Below are 14,611 nucleotides of genomic sequence, written 5' to 3'. Positions count from 1 at the left end.
ACAAAATGTAACGTTTAAGTTGAACAACCATAACAGGCATTGAATTTCGAACGATTTTTTAATATATAGAGAAAAAAAAAAACCTTCAACAAGAGTTTTAGTTTCCTCACATCATACCGAGTGCGACAGTAATTGCAAGTGATGTACAAAATAAATTACAGATAAACGAAAGTAAATAGAAATAGATACTTTGCTGTATTCTTTTTAATGACAAGTAAATTTTTTTTTCCAAATATCAAAATTACTTAAAAATAATCGCATACAGATGAAGTCGTTGAGGAAGTTTTCAAACGTGACTGTCCGACTGTGCCAGCAAATGGCCGCTACTATGAAAATAGTGATCAGTCTAAGCTCTTTAGTTCGACACCCATTACAGCGATCCCTTCATTATAACGACCGATACCTAGAGTTACGCTCTGGTATTCCATAGATATATTGTTCAAGTTGATTAGAACGTCCGAACTGAACCTTTCATTTCAATATATATCAAACGAAATGTAGACAGTCAAATAACTGCCTTTAACCTGTTTAATATTGAACTGTTATATGCCACACAAACACCTTAAATTACCTTTAATTGAAGGAAGAATGTCATGACCTCCTTAATATTAAGTCCAAATTGGTCGTAATTTATGATCATTCATATTTTGTATAGCTTTTGTTTTCAATGAATACAATAAATTTATCAATCATACTCTTATTGTTTGTAAATTGTATTCATTCTCTTTGTGAAATATCAATCCTCTTGTGTGGATTTCTTTAGAACCAAAATCTTCGCAGTCATCTTGAGGGATATTATTTAATGGAAGTGATAGCCCCAGAACAGCATATTATTTTTAATGCTTTTTCACCTGCAATGTATTATTTTAATAGGTGGTTTTAAGTTTTTAATAATGTAGAAAAAATTACGCAATGACTATTTTTTCCATTAGTTAGAAACATATCTCGTCTTTTTCTATAGCTCTACAGCCTGTTGCAGTTCAAGCCTGTTTCCAAAAGTTTTTTTTTTCTTCTAGAATAATCCACTGCTACAGTTCTCAAACGGACGAGCCCAATTTCATGTAACGCATTAAGACGTTATAAATTAAAGCGTTGTCTTGTTAAAATTGTTCAAGATATTTTTAGCTATGAATTAATATTTACAGTTGGTGTACTCACGATATGACCTCTCGTTACAACTTCCACTATCGATTAGACCACAAGGATTGCTTATTTCAAGCGTGGACTGTGTTATCATTTTTATCAGTTAAAAGTGTCTTCTGTTAACATACTGTAGAGATCGTTTCAGATATAGCTAAGAATAAACGTCCCGTTACCTAAGCAAGACACAGAAAACCATAACCTAATAATATCTTCTTTCTCTTTTCTTTACAACTGTACAGAAAATTGTAAGAAAATAGAAATGGTGTAATTTCTTTACATCTATTCTTTACATTTTTCTTTAATTGGATTTTCAAATCGTGGGTTATTTTTTAAACACCCACCTCTAATAATCGTAAATATTTTGTAACCGTCATTAGACAGCTGACCCAATTTTGAGTTTACGGCTACCAATGTTCAACTCCGTAGCCTTGCAATTTTGAACTCAATCCAGAAGACAAGGGAACTCCTGGATCAAGAATTTAGATAAATTCACCTTCATGGAGGACCTTTTGATAGAACTTACCCACATTTGCGTTGCCTGGATAGGGAAACCACGAAACCTCCAACGACGGCAAGGGGACTTTAAATCATGATCCGTCTTGCACTGATGATATTTTAATTCTACGCTGTAGTCGGGGGCGGAATTCGTATCGACTAGCCATCGTCGGAATTCGAAACCCAGATAACCTCTCTGGAAAGTGAGTGCACTATCTCCTGAGTCACTATTGCTCGTTCGTAATTATTGCTTTATTACTGCTTATTCGCAAAAATTCGTCGCAAGAAAAATAATTCCTAATTTTTATTTTAGTAAATAGAATTCGGTTTCCCGATTTCTGGAAACTTATTTCCCGAGTTCCTTAAACAAATAAAACCCCTTACATAATAAATTTGAATAAAAGTTTTCGTTTCAGAAATTCCAGAGGCAATTGTTAATAAATTTTCACAATCTCTGAGAAAGCACTTGAAAAATACACCCCTTTTCAAAACTATGATATGAACGCACGGTTTCCCTTTTCTGAAAACAGAGAGTTGTGTGAATACAATGAATCAATAATTGCACATGACAAGTAGAACACTCGTTTACTCTCACGAGTTTTGACGTTTCTGATGAATATTGGTTCGCCTGTTTGTGGCAATAGAAGGTTCGAGAAACGTCAGTTTGAATTGAGTATATCTTTTCATTGATGTTTAAAATATTCTGATTATTTTGGACTTTGCAAAGAGATGAATGAATTTACTTTTAATTTTAACTGACTGCTTCCTAGGTTATAAAATGTATAATATTTAAGACTTTGCTTGGATTTTTACCAATTTATTTTCCCTTTAATATAAATTTCACTTATAATACTGTATCATACTGGATGAGAAAAAATAATAATCAATTAATCGATATTGACTTACAGTGAGAAACCACGTACAGAGCAAAAAATAAAAAAAGGACCACCCTGAGTAACTTTTTATCTAATGATCGGATCCTCATGTTCTACAACTCAATCTTAGTTGAGAGGGTGATCTCAAATATGAAAATGGGCAGACGATATTTTAAACTACAAAATCAGACCCAAAAGCATACTTTCTCTAAATAAATGTACCTTTTTTGACGGATTCGGATCTCTGACTCTCAAGATGTAAAGGGTAGCCGCAATCTGAGAAATATGGCCCTATTAGTTTGGTCAGAAGAGCAGTCCAAAGTACAAAAACGGACCTCCCTAATTAACTTTTGATCTATTGATCTTCAAGTTCTAATGTTCTATGTTAATGCTTTTTCTCTTTAGATAGTTAGTCTCCTCAAATTTAGTTTTCTCTTTAGATTACTGATAAGCAGATAATAAATGTGTAAATTGAAGAAAAATAAATTAAAATTCCATCACAATATTTTGCAATCTCTTAATGAAAGAAAATCAGTTTACAATGTTTTTGAAATATATACTATCAACCACAAACATATATATGGTAAAACCATGATTATTCGACGTCCAATTAAGTCAATTTTATGGGCATTTTAGTACTTAACATGTTCACTGTCTGTACTATATCTATCATTGAAGAGTGGTAATTATTAACATATATTCTATTTTATTATTATACACATTTTCTAATTTAGCAGTCTTTTCAACTTTCGCATTTTACAAGAGGTTTATTTTAACATTGTGTTATTGTCACAAAAAAAGCATATTTTCTGCAAAAATGCTTGATAGATGAAAATATGCATCTTTCTAACACTTGATTTGTTTTATTGACCCGTTGTCCAATTACTGTTGTAACGACGGATTCAAAATCCGGCTGCTAGAAAACGACGCATAAACTGAAATTAAAATTTGTGAATCATTATTTTTTCGTAATATTCTATCGTTATTTATGATAGAAAAATAAAACACGAATATTTTCGTTTAAACTTAATTATTGTCGCCGATTATTATAAGTAACTTCACTCATATTTTGATGTTTAATGTTTATATGCTTAAAATATCGTCTTGAAAACACCCTCCCTTTATCCCAAGAATTCAATTTTATAACATACTCCTGTACATACTCCATGTGATTAATAATTGGGGTTCTACTGTGTGGTAATGTAATATGTTGTAATATGACGTTTCTTTATCTGAAATTTACCTTCAGTGTCATCTAAGGATAAATTATGGAAGAATTTTGTTACTTTCGATTCATTGTCAAGCAACTTTGCTGAAAGAACTGTTTTTTTTCCTCTTTTCTCTTGTTTTTTTTTTAAATTTAACTATTTAACTGCAAAAAAAAAAAATTCAAACCATCTGTCTATTACAGAAGATAAGTTGCGAAAATATCTTAATGAACTACTTATTCTGTTTTTAGAAGAAACTTTATCTTAAATATTTAAAATGATTCAATATATACATATAGCCTTAGAAAAGCAAAACAGAAACCAAATGATCTGGATATTAAAAAACATAAATGAAAACGGATTGGTCATGTTGGTGCGCTACGATTGTAAACGAATTCAAAACAATAGGAAAGACATGGAGAGAGACAAAATATCTGGTCACAAAAAGAGTAAGATGGATTGCTATGATAGAATCCCTACGCTCCAAGTCGGAGAGAAGAGGAATATATATATATATATATATATATATATATATATATATATATATATATATATATATATATATATATATATATATATAATAGCAGGGCTACATCCCTGTTATCAGTTTTGTATTTAGCTTGAATAATGCAATCGTAAGCCATCATACTTTCTCAACAGGTTTATTTAAAGGTAGGCTGGAGGTTATAACAGTCACATCCACACTCCACAAGGGACGGGGGTGGACAAGACTTCTGACAATTCCGGAACAGCTTATCAGGATCACAACATGATGAAAAGGACACGCAAAAACTAGTGTTCTTGCGTTATATACGAACACAGATTGAGGTAAAAGGGTACAGTCTTGTAACTTTACGCATCACCGAAAATCATTTACTGCCTCCTAATATGGAGGTGAAAGAGGGAATGATTCTAAAAATAACTCCTCCTTTGAAATATAAATCTAATTATAATTCAATGGTATGTTTTCAGCCTTGAATTCCCAAAATAGAATATCTCTACGCTTACTCTTTTAACAAAGACATTTTATGAAACCGAAAGAGTTTTAATTATTTTATTAATACAAAAGTATTTATAATTTTTGCATTATATATATATATATATATATATATATATATATATATATATATATATATATATATATATATATATATATATATATATATATATATATATATATATATATATATATATATATATATATATATATATATATATATATATATATATATATATATATATATATACATGGTTAATTCAATGTATGTATGATGGTTCAAGGGGCTAAAATTTATGCTTCAATATTTTTTCTCTAATGTAATACATTAAGATGATTATTAAGATGATTTTAAATAACTTTGATAAGGACGACGCATAAATAATTTAAACATACGCATAAATAATTGGATATTCTTATGGATTTTTATATATGATGCATATGCTATAATATGATAATTAAACGCGTACATTATACATTGTTCATTTTCATTTTATTTAGATTTCAAGTTTAACAACTTTTCCCAGATTATAGGAAAAAAACTTGTTGTTTCAAGTGTCATTTGTAATTCTAAGGCTAGAATGTGTTCATACAAGAACTAAGCGATCATTCATCTAAATCCTTTATTCTCCTGTCGAAAACTGCTGCCACGTATCCCGAGCATTCTCTTATTGATAAAATGGAAGCCTCAATGGTTAGAAAAAAGATTGTTTTCCTTTTAACTAGCCAAATAATTGGAATATATGCTCTCCTCATGTTACACTGATGAATATTTACTTAGCAAGAAATGCTCTAAAATATTTTTTTTTTAAGGAGAAAAAACAGCACTAATTTTCAAAAAAAATCAGTAAGGTTAAGTGGAAAACCCCGTAGTTTCAGTTATCAGAAAAGTATTTATAATTCATTAAGAAGGCATTTTTTGCAGTTACAGATTAATTTGGCTAAAAACTTGAACACAATTATGTTCAAAACGCAAAAAAATGTAAAATAAAACAGCCCACGTAGCATGATACGTAAATTTTTGGTAAATTGGTAAAATCAACACGCTTTATACGTAAATTTCACGTAATATTAATGGAATGATATTACCATTGAAATACTTGATAAAAAGGGTTCGGTATATTTTATTTAATATTAGCTGAATGAGTTTTATCAACTTTCCTTTGGTAAGAGTGCTTTCGTATATTTTACGAATGATTAACGAAAAAGAATTTACTATTTAGAATTAGTGAAAATACTTCGGTACATTTTACGTACTATTGACAAAGTAAATTTAGCATTTGAATTTCAGTCAGAAAATTTTTGTATATTTTACGTATGAATGTTGACGTATATTTTACCATCTAGATTTTGGTAGAAAGCTTCCGTATATTGTACATAAGATTGCCAAATTTTTATACGCATAATTTTACGTTTTTTTTTTTTTTTTTTTTTTTGCTATAATTTGACGTTTCTGTTTTACGTAAATTTTATGAATGCTTAGTAACATTTAAAGGCGAAATAAACTGATTTTTGAGGTAAATTTGATGATCCTGTGCTACATAGGAGAACAATCTGACTTTTTTTTTTTTTTTTTTTTTTTTTTTTGGTCTAGTGATCAAATCTTCACGTATAGGATTTAATCGTAATTGGTTAAAATGGTTGACCTCAATTATGCTATTTAATTAGTGCAGACGACAATTTAAGTTACAAAATCAGACACAAAAATGTACTATCATATAAAGTGGTAGGCAAAACCATCTTAAATTAATTTATAAAATTGAGAACTGAATAGGAAAGTGTAAGTTTTGATACCTCTTCAAATATGAAAATAAATTCTTGAGGGAAATTCTGAAGAATATGCAGCTATGAAATATGATTATCATATCATTTATATGCATGTTTAATTTGTTTAACCGTAATAGTGGTCAAACTACCTTCAACTTAAATTTATAAATCCAAGAAATAAGCAGAAAGCACTGCTTATTCTGCTTTATATATAAAAGTGAAATCGTTTGCGAAATACGTATTAGTTGGCAGTTTTGACAGTAGTCCGGAATAGTTAAAAAACGAAGATTTATTCACAACATAACTCATTAGCAGCTAAGACTCGCGTACTCTCTTGTATACTTTTTTTTAAAAAGATAAAAACTTATAAATTAATTATTTCGTTTTTTTAAACTATTCTTTAGTGAAACAAAAATATTCGTATTCTCCAAAAGAATTGCGTATTGATCTGAAAGTATACATTTGAAATATTTTTTCAACTTTTTTTTATTTTTTAGTCTGAGAGCCTCAGTCAATTTATGGCCCGTTACTTATCTTTATAATACTTCACTGCGTTGGTACGTTCTAGATAGAAATGCATATCAATAAATAAATAAAATAAATGTCTAGCATTCTTTAGAAAAACGCATCGCTACAAAAAGAAAAGCGGCCGTTGGTCGGAGCTTAATGTCTTAATTTAAGTTTTCAAATGTAATTGATCTGTCCCGTAGAACTAGATGAAAAGTAACTAAACTAAAATAGTTTGTACTTTAGACAATAAGGATTGTTTCGTTGCAGAAAACGATCTCATTTTTTGGGAAGATTGATTTTCTCTTATGTTGAACAATAAGAAGTAACGATTTTTAACAATTAAATTTAAACTTGCAATCCAGACACCAGGTTTCAATGTCATGCAGTTTTTCTCGGAGTTTCTTTGGGCTATGTTTAGCTTTTTAACTTCCCAGCGATTCCAGTGTTATGGGCGTAAAATGGAGCAATACTATCCCAAGAAAAGTACTAGTAGAATAAAATAAAGAGAATGAACTCAAGGATATACTCCTTAGCACATGCCAGTTTTTTCTGACAGTTTGTTCATTGTAAGACTTACTTGAAAATTTCTGTTATATAACTAGATCTCTATAATTTTTCATGAGAACAAATATAAGTTCTAGTTGTAGGAACTTGAAGATAGATGAGACCTTTGTGCAAAATCCGGTAAAACACCTTCAAAATATTTGACTTCAGCTGTGCTTATCTGTGTTACTTTATGGAGGATCTGCTAATACAATCGACTAATCGGAGACGCTGTTTGGCCATCACCATCATCAAACGTTACTTAGGCACCTGAGGCCGTTTACAGCCTTTTTCCCAACCATCTTGAATTCTTAACAAGGTAGTTCTTTCTAGTGACTGGAACGCGAAATGGTGTGGAAAAAAATATTTTGTATTCTTTTTTTTTTTTTTCGAATGGCAGACACTGAACTTTATTCGTTTCGCCTTAGCTCATTTCGCGTTACCCAGTGGGCACCTGTGAACCAAAGTCACGGAGGCGAGTAACAATGCCCACGCCACACTGCCACAAACCCGTTCATAGGGTGGGCCACATTCACTCATCACACAAAACTGAGGTCAACACAAGAGAGAAAAACATCCATGCCCAGAGTCAGGCGGAGTAACGGCTCGGCCACCTGGCCGGCATTGTACTATTCTAAATCCGTGTCATAGAAATTCCGTACTATAGAAATATATCTCAGCTTTAAGATATTTTAAAAAAAAGTGGTAAGCTATTAAGTATATACTAATATTATTACACTTTAAATAGTTTGTAATATTTTTGCAGTAGAAATTATAAAGTTGATGACAAAGGCAAGTTTCTCAAACGCAAGTAGCATTGTTGATTAAAATATAGTTTAACCCATTATAAAGCCCGATCACAATCTCTGCAGTGAGGCAAAAAGTGTTATTATAAAAAGAAAGTGGTAGTAAAAAAGTGTTAAACAGTTGATGTACCCTTCTTTTACCGACAATTACTGATGATTTAATAACAATTACGGAAAGATATCCAATATTTTTTAACAAATCTTAAACCCTCTATCTTGCAAACACTATGCCTTTTTTTATACATATTTAGTTTGTTTACATGTAGTGCTAGTCAAGAAGATTTTAACTTAAATTTAAAAATCCAAATAGAAAAACTTAAATTTCGCTATCACTAGATACGCCATCCACTTTCGACAGAAGATTTTATAAAGTGTAGAAAATTAAAAACTAAAACTTACAAATGCTTTTGTTAGTTCAGCCACCGCCTCCATCCCGAGATAGTTTCTAATTATGTGTTCTAAATTACTATTATCTGGACGCCTGCATCCAAAGGAGACACAAGCCAATTTACTGAAGAATAGTAAAATATCGATGCTGTTATAGATTAAGTGGGACTGTTAGAAAGTGACATCAATGATGTGGGGGAGGGGGGAACAGAGAGGCCCCTTTCCAGAAAAATTTCCAAACTGTTAGATTAAGGTCGAAGACACAAAATATTTTTACAAATTACTGTCGACCAAAAATATTTGTAAAAATAAAAAGGAAAAATTGTAATTTCTGCTTCAACTAATAAACTAAATTTCTATAATAGCCGAGCCTGTAATTAATGCCTGTAAATTTTTACGATAACCTCATTCACTTCACTTATCTAGGTACCTGAGTCAATAATGGCATTTCATTCATAGTATCCATTATAGTAATATAGATAGAACTCTTAGATAGAAGTTATAAATACAAACTTTTGATTTTGTTTTATTTACAAAGGAAGGTCGAGTAATTTTAAATGAAATTTATTAAACCAATTCTCATTCATTAAAATATAAAAAATTTTTAGCACTAGAAAAGTATTGTCGACGAAGCGGAGCAAGTTTGCATTCCTGTCTCCCTTTAACGCTTTTTTTCGAACCTCTGTCGCCAAGAAAGAAAAAAAATCCATAATTTAAGTGCCTTACACTTGAAACAATGCGATTATTTTAAACTATATGTACAATCTTGCCATGAAGAGTTGTCTGGGCTTTAGAACAGGCAAATAACTTATTTTTAAAGTTATTAAACTATTTTAAAAGTCGCCATTTTGGCGGCATTTTTCCACCGAGAGGAAAATTATCAAAATCACTGAAGTGTTCTTATTTTTTGGCAAATTTTTATGAGCCCAGGTAATGCAGCATTGGAGTAAGTTTTTAAATATTGAAAAAATAGACCACAAACGGTTTTCATTTTCACAAAACTATAGCTTTTATCCATACTGACATTTTGCGCCATTTTCAAAAGATGCGCAGACAGCCCTGGCTTTAGATAGGCTAAACTTGACCTAACAGTCACGAGTAACAGTTGAAAAACTCACAGTAAGTATTAAAAATAGCACATTATTTTCAATAAAGCAGAATTTCATATTACGACCTAGCCTTTGAAAAACAGCCTTAGGTACAAAAATTAAATCCTAGGAAAAATCCGTAAAAATTGACTAGAATAAGTTAAAACAATTTTATAAGTAGAGAACTACAAACATAAAGTAATAGTTTCAATTTAGAAGTAGCTTTGGGATGTGCTTTATTGAATTGGTCAAAGTTGGCCTTGATCTAGAGTATTGTTGCATAACTACTCTCTTCTTGTTCAATCTAATATATTTTTGTTTCTTTATATAAAGGTAATGGCAAGTTCCACTTACCTTTTCTGTTGACCTCCGTCTTTCTCTCTGTAGCTAAATATTATTGAGATGAGGCTGTGGTATCACTTACATCTTATTAAATCTGAATAAACCTTTTTTTTACTTTTAATCTACAACGTATATAAAAAGAAGATTAATATTGTTAAAAAATTATACATGAATCTCATTATAAAAAAAAAGTGACGAATGTTAACAACAATTAATGTTAACATTCATCATTTTTGCTACATGTAAGCCGCATTTTGAGTTCCATTCTAACTTCCAACCAGAAAGTTTTTTGAGGGAAAATAGCACTCGCACTCTCACTTTCAAAGCACTCGCAGAGCCATCGGCTGACAGTTTTTATTATATGGGCTTGGGACACTTCTAATATAATTTTTAATTCTAATTAATTGAGTTTTTTTTTTTTTTTTTTTAGAATTAAGTAGAGCTTTTGATTATTTACGAAATAAGTTTCTCAACCCTTTGCACTCTGAAATTTTTTAAAGGCCAATTAAGTCATAGTAGCCACTAAATTTGAAACACCAGTAATAACTAACTACGAGGTTCTCATTGGTTTTAAAAGTTTAATATAGTGGTAGTAATTTCATGTTAATGCCTGCAGAAATTTTTTTCTACGATACCACTTTAAATTTTGGTGCAATTTAAGATTTGCTTACAAATATAATTTCCCATGAAAAAATAAATTGCAGTGGTTTTTACGAATGCTTAAAATTCAACCTGGAAATGATCATTGTGTGATTTATTTGAATCACTGTTTTTGAGAATTGGCGATCGAAATGCGCTACAGGTGGCGTAAAGCAGAACTCTCTAACCATGGCATCACTTCGCATGATTTCACATTTACCATGTGGATAGCCATAGAAGAAGGAAGTACGTTAGTTTCCGTATTGATTTTCAAATAGATTAAAATCTTTTAAGTTAGGAAACTATATGGAACTAAAAACTACATGAAGCATAGTTCTAAAAAGAAGCATCATGGAAATTTTTAAAAAACATTTTTAATAATTAAATGCGAAAAATATTAAGAGAAGGAAAAATATCTTAGTACATTCCTGTACCACTGAAAAGAGGAGAGGGAAGGGGGAGGAACCAAAGGCATGAAACCGGTCTTTTCTCCAAAGATGGCGAATTCGAGCAATGCTATTGCCCATTTTTAGAATAATTGAAAACCATCTGCTTATTTACATTCGGTATGATATAAAATGTTCGATACATCAAATGTAAAAATAAAAAATAGTGCGTGGAGTTCCTCCACGCACTACCGCTCGGAAGAAGTTAAACTTCGCAACCTGCGACGTTAATTGTAGAAGAATCAGAAGTCGTAGAAGGATCACTAGTTCTATTCAACGACTATTTTTCCTGCTCCACCCGCTTCCGTGCTCTGTAATCACGGTAGTATTGTGCATTTTCCCCTCGTGGACCTCTTGAACCAGTGGAAGTGCTTGTGGTTGCCTCATCGTCTCACCCTGGAAAATGTATTTGTATTAATAATGTATGTGGATGCGTCATAGTGTAATTTCAGAAGAGAAAACCTAACAATCAATTGATATTCACAAGAGACGTACCTTGACATAACCTTAAATCCGTCGCATTGTCCATGGGATTGTTTTCATTCATTTTTTACAATTGTTATCCACTAAATTTGAAAATAAAAAATACTACCCTATTAAATTATATGTGTATCAAAACAAACTAAAAAAATATTTATAGAAAAACAGTACTTTTATGACTTTTATTATTTTTATGCTAGTGAGAGCCAAAACAATATGGAAATGAATGAGGGAAAACTGGATCCTACCACGCGATTTCTCGGCCAATAAAAGTGTAGCGTTAAACGTTTAACGCAACCTTGTTGGAAGTCGCATAAGAAGTATAACTTCAAAAATTAAGTTTTACAAAGAAAAAAAATTCTTAAAATATGATTAAATTGGTTTGGTAATAGAAATTGTTAGAAAAATCGTTTGGTGAATAGTTTGGTGAGGCTCTAATTTATTGAATAAATGAGAGTAACTAAAAGATAGCTATGAAAAGATCGTATTGAAAGTTTAGAGCGTGGTGGTAATAGATAATGAAAGAGTTTATGTTTTAAGAGAAAGGCAATCAGTTGGAAAGATAATAAGCTAGTCTCGGAGGATAACTGTTTCTTAGAAGAACTGAAGCGGAAAAACTAAAATTATTAAATTACTGTATCTGTATTATATTCCAAACAATATTTTTTGTGATTAAGTTTTACAATAAATGCCATTTCAATAGACAAAACACAAACTTAAAAATTAGTTTACAAGGACTCAACCAGCCAATGGAAAATCAGTAAAATCGGATGTATCGCATGTCAACATTGTATATATATATATATATATATATATATATATATATATATATATATATATATATATATATATATATATATATATATATATATATATATATATATATATATATAGATATATAGATATATAGATAGATAGATATTAAATATTCCAAAAGACGTGTTGTCGGGTAATGTCGATAAAAATGGATTAAAAGGGGTAACAAACAGGCAGAACATCGCTCAGTCCTATACTATAAATATGTCGGGTACATCCTATACTATATGTCGGGTACATATACTATATGTCGGGTACATATACTATATGTCGGGTACATATACTATATGTCGGGTATCCTATACTATATGTCGGGTATATGTCGGGTACATCCTATACTATATGTCGGGTACATATACTATATGTCGGGTACATATACTATATGTCGGGTATCCTATACTATATGTCGGGTATATGTCGGGTATCCTATACTATATGTCGGGTATATGTCGGGTACATCCTATACTATAAAGATAAATAGGCCATTTTTCGATAAATACTTTTCCGGCTTTTCCTACCCTTTTTTTAACGTTAAGGCCCAGTACTCGCTACATGCTTACTATGTAATCCCTACACTGATGCTTTTTTTAAGAGCAAGCTTCAGTACTCTGTATTTATGCCCTGATGTTTTTTTTTTCAAGGATTGAAGTCGATTGATCGAATTACACATGCTCTGTATTCTTTGCATTGATTTTTTTATTCCAAATTCCGCACATTGATTTTATTTTTTTTATAGTTAATGGCCCATTACACAGTATTCCTTACACTGACATTTTCCTGAATCTAACCTAAATATGAATATTGCAGCTAACTCTGAGGGGGAAAATAAAACATTTCTACTTTAGAAAACAAGCCTGAAATTACTGAAAATAAAAATTAGATGAAATAATTAGCACCATATATAGAAAATCTAAAAATATCAAAGGGAACAAGATTTTTTAAAAGGATATCTATCTTCTATCTGCATCTATATCTGCCACGTGTCACATTTTACTTAAAAACATCGTAAAAAAAACATCTTTTTTTTTTCTTTTATTGGAATATTTTCAACTTTTCTTTAGAAAGCAAACAAGAAAATTTTTTTAATCTTTTAATGAATCAAATTCATGAAAAAAAACAAGAAAAAAAACAAATACTTCTTGTCTTAGAATTTATTTTTGCTAACGGCATGGATCGATATCTCGTGGATGATATTGGAGCAAAAATAGTTTTAAAGTGTATCATTCTGGAAAATTCTCGAACGCGGAAATTAAATGACAAAACATCAAACTGAGTATAAAAAGACATGCAAAATGACGATGGCAGATTTGACTGCTGTGAGTTTCTACCAAATCCAGTCCTTTTTAAATCTGTTCAATGAGCGAATAAAAGGAAATTAAATGGAAAGAGCCTTTCGCTCTCTTTGAATCAACTATTATTGTTTTTTCAATTTCCTAAACAACTCATTCAAACTTTTCATTTAATCAAATTGATTTTCAAAAAAATAAATAATTTTATTTTCAATTGACAAAGAAAGTATTTCGAATGATTTTATTTTCTCATAATTTTTTTCTGTTTATGGAAGTTTCTCCTATTTAAGAAATTGCATTTTATTTTATGAAATATTTTTCCACCCTTTTAACGCTAGAAGTATTTTGTATTGTTTATAGCACCCATTAGACCACTTTTAACCCATTTGGTAATTTTAAAAGCAACTATTTTAACATAATTTAAACTAGAGTTGGATAAAACGAATCAATAGAATCAGTTCACCTTGGTGACTCGAATCACTGATTCGAATTACTGACTGATTTGAATCACGCATTGTTTCGAATCGCTTACTGATTCGAAACAGTAGTTGGTACGAATCGTGTAATAATGAAATTAGTAAAAATGATGTAAAAATGATTTATGATCAAAATGACTTTAAAATATTTTTAATTTTATTTTATTGGCACCTTAATATCAATTTATTGTGACTTAAGATAATATAGTTATTATAATTATTCCTCGCATTTGATTTTCTGTTGAAGGTTGATTTAAAATTATCCAATTTAAATAAATATGGTATAAATTAAATAAAAACCGAA

The sequence above is a fragment of the Parasteatoda tepidariorum genome, chromosome 8, assembly GCF_982258835.1.
Source record: "Parasteatoda tepidariorum strain Cologne lab strain chromosome 8, Ptep-v5.0, whole genome shotgun sequence".
Classification (NCBI taxonomy): domain Eukaryota; kingdom Metazoa; phylum Arthropoda; class Arachnida; order Araneae; family Theridiidae; genus Parasteatoda; species Parasteatoda tepidariorum.
The sequence above is the reverse complement of the archived record's forward strand: the minus strand, read 5'-3'. Positions refer to the sequence as shown.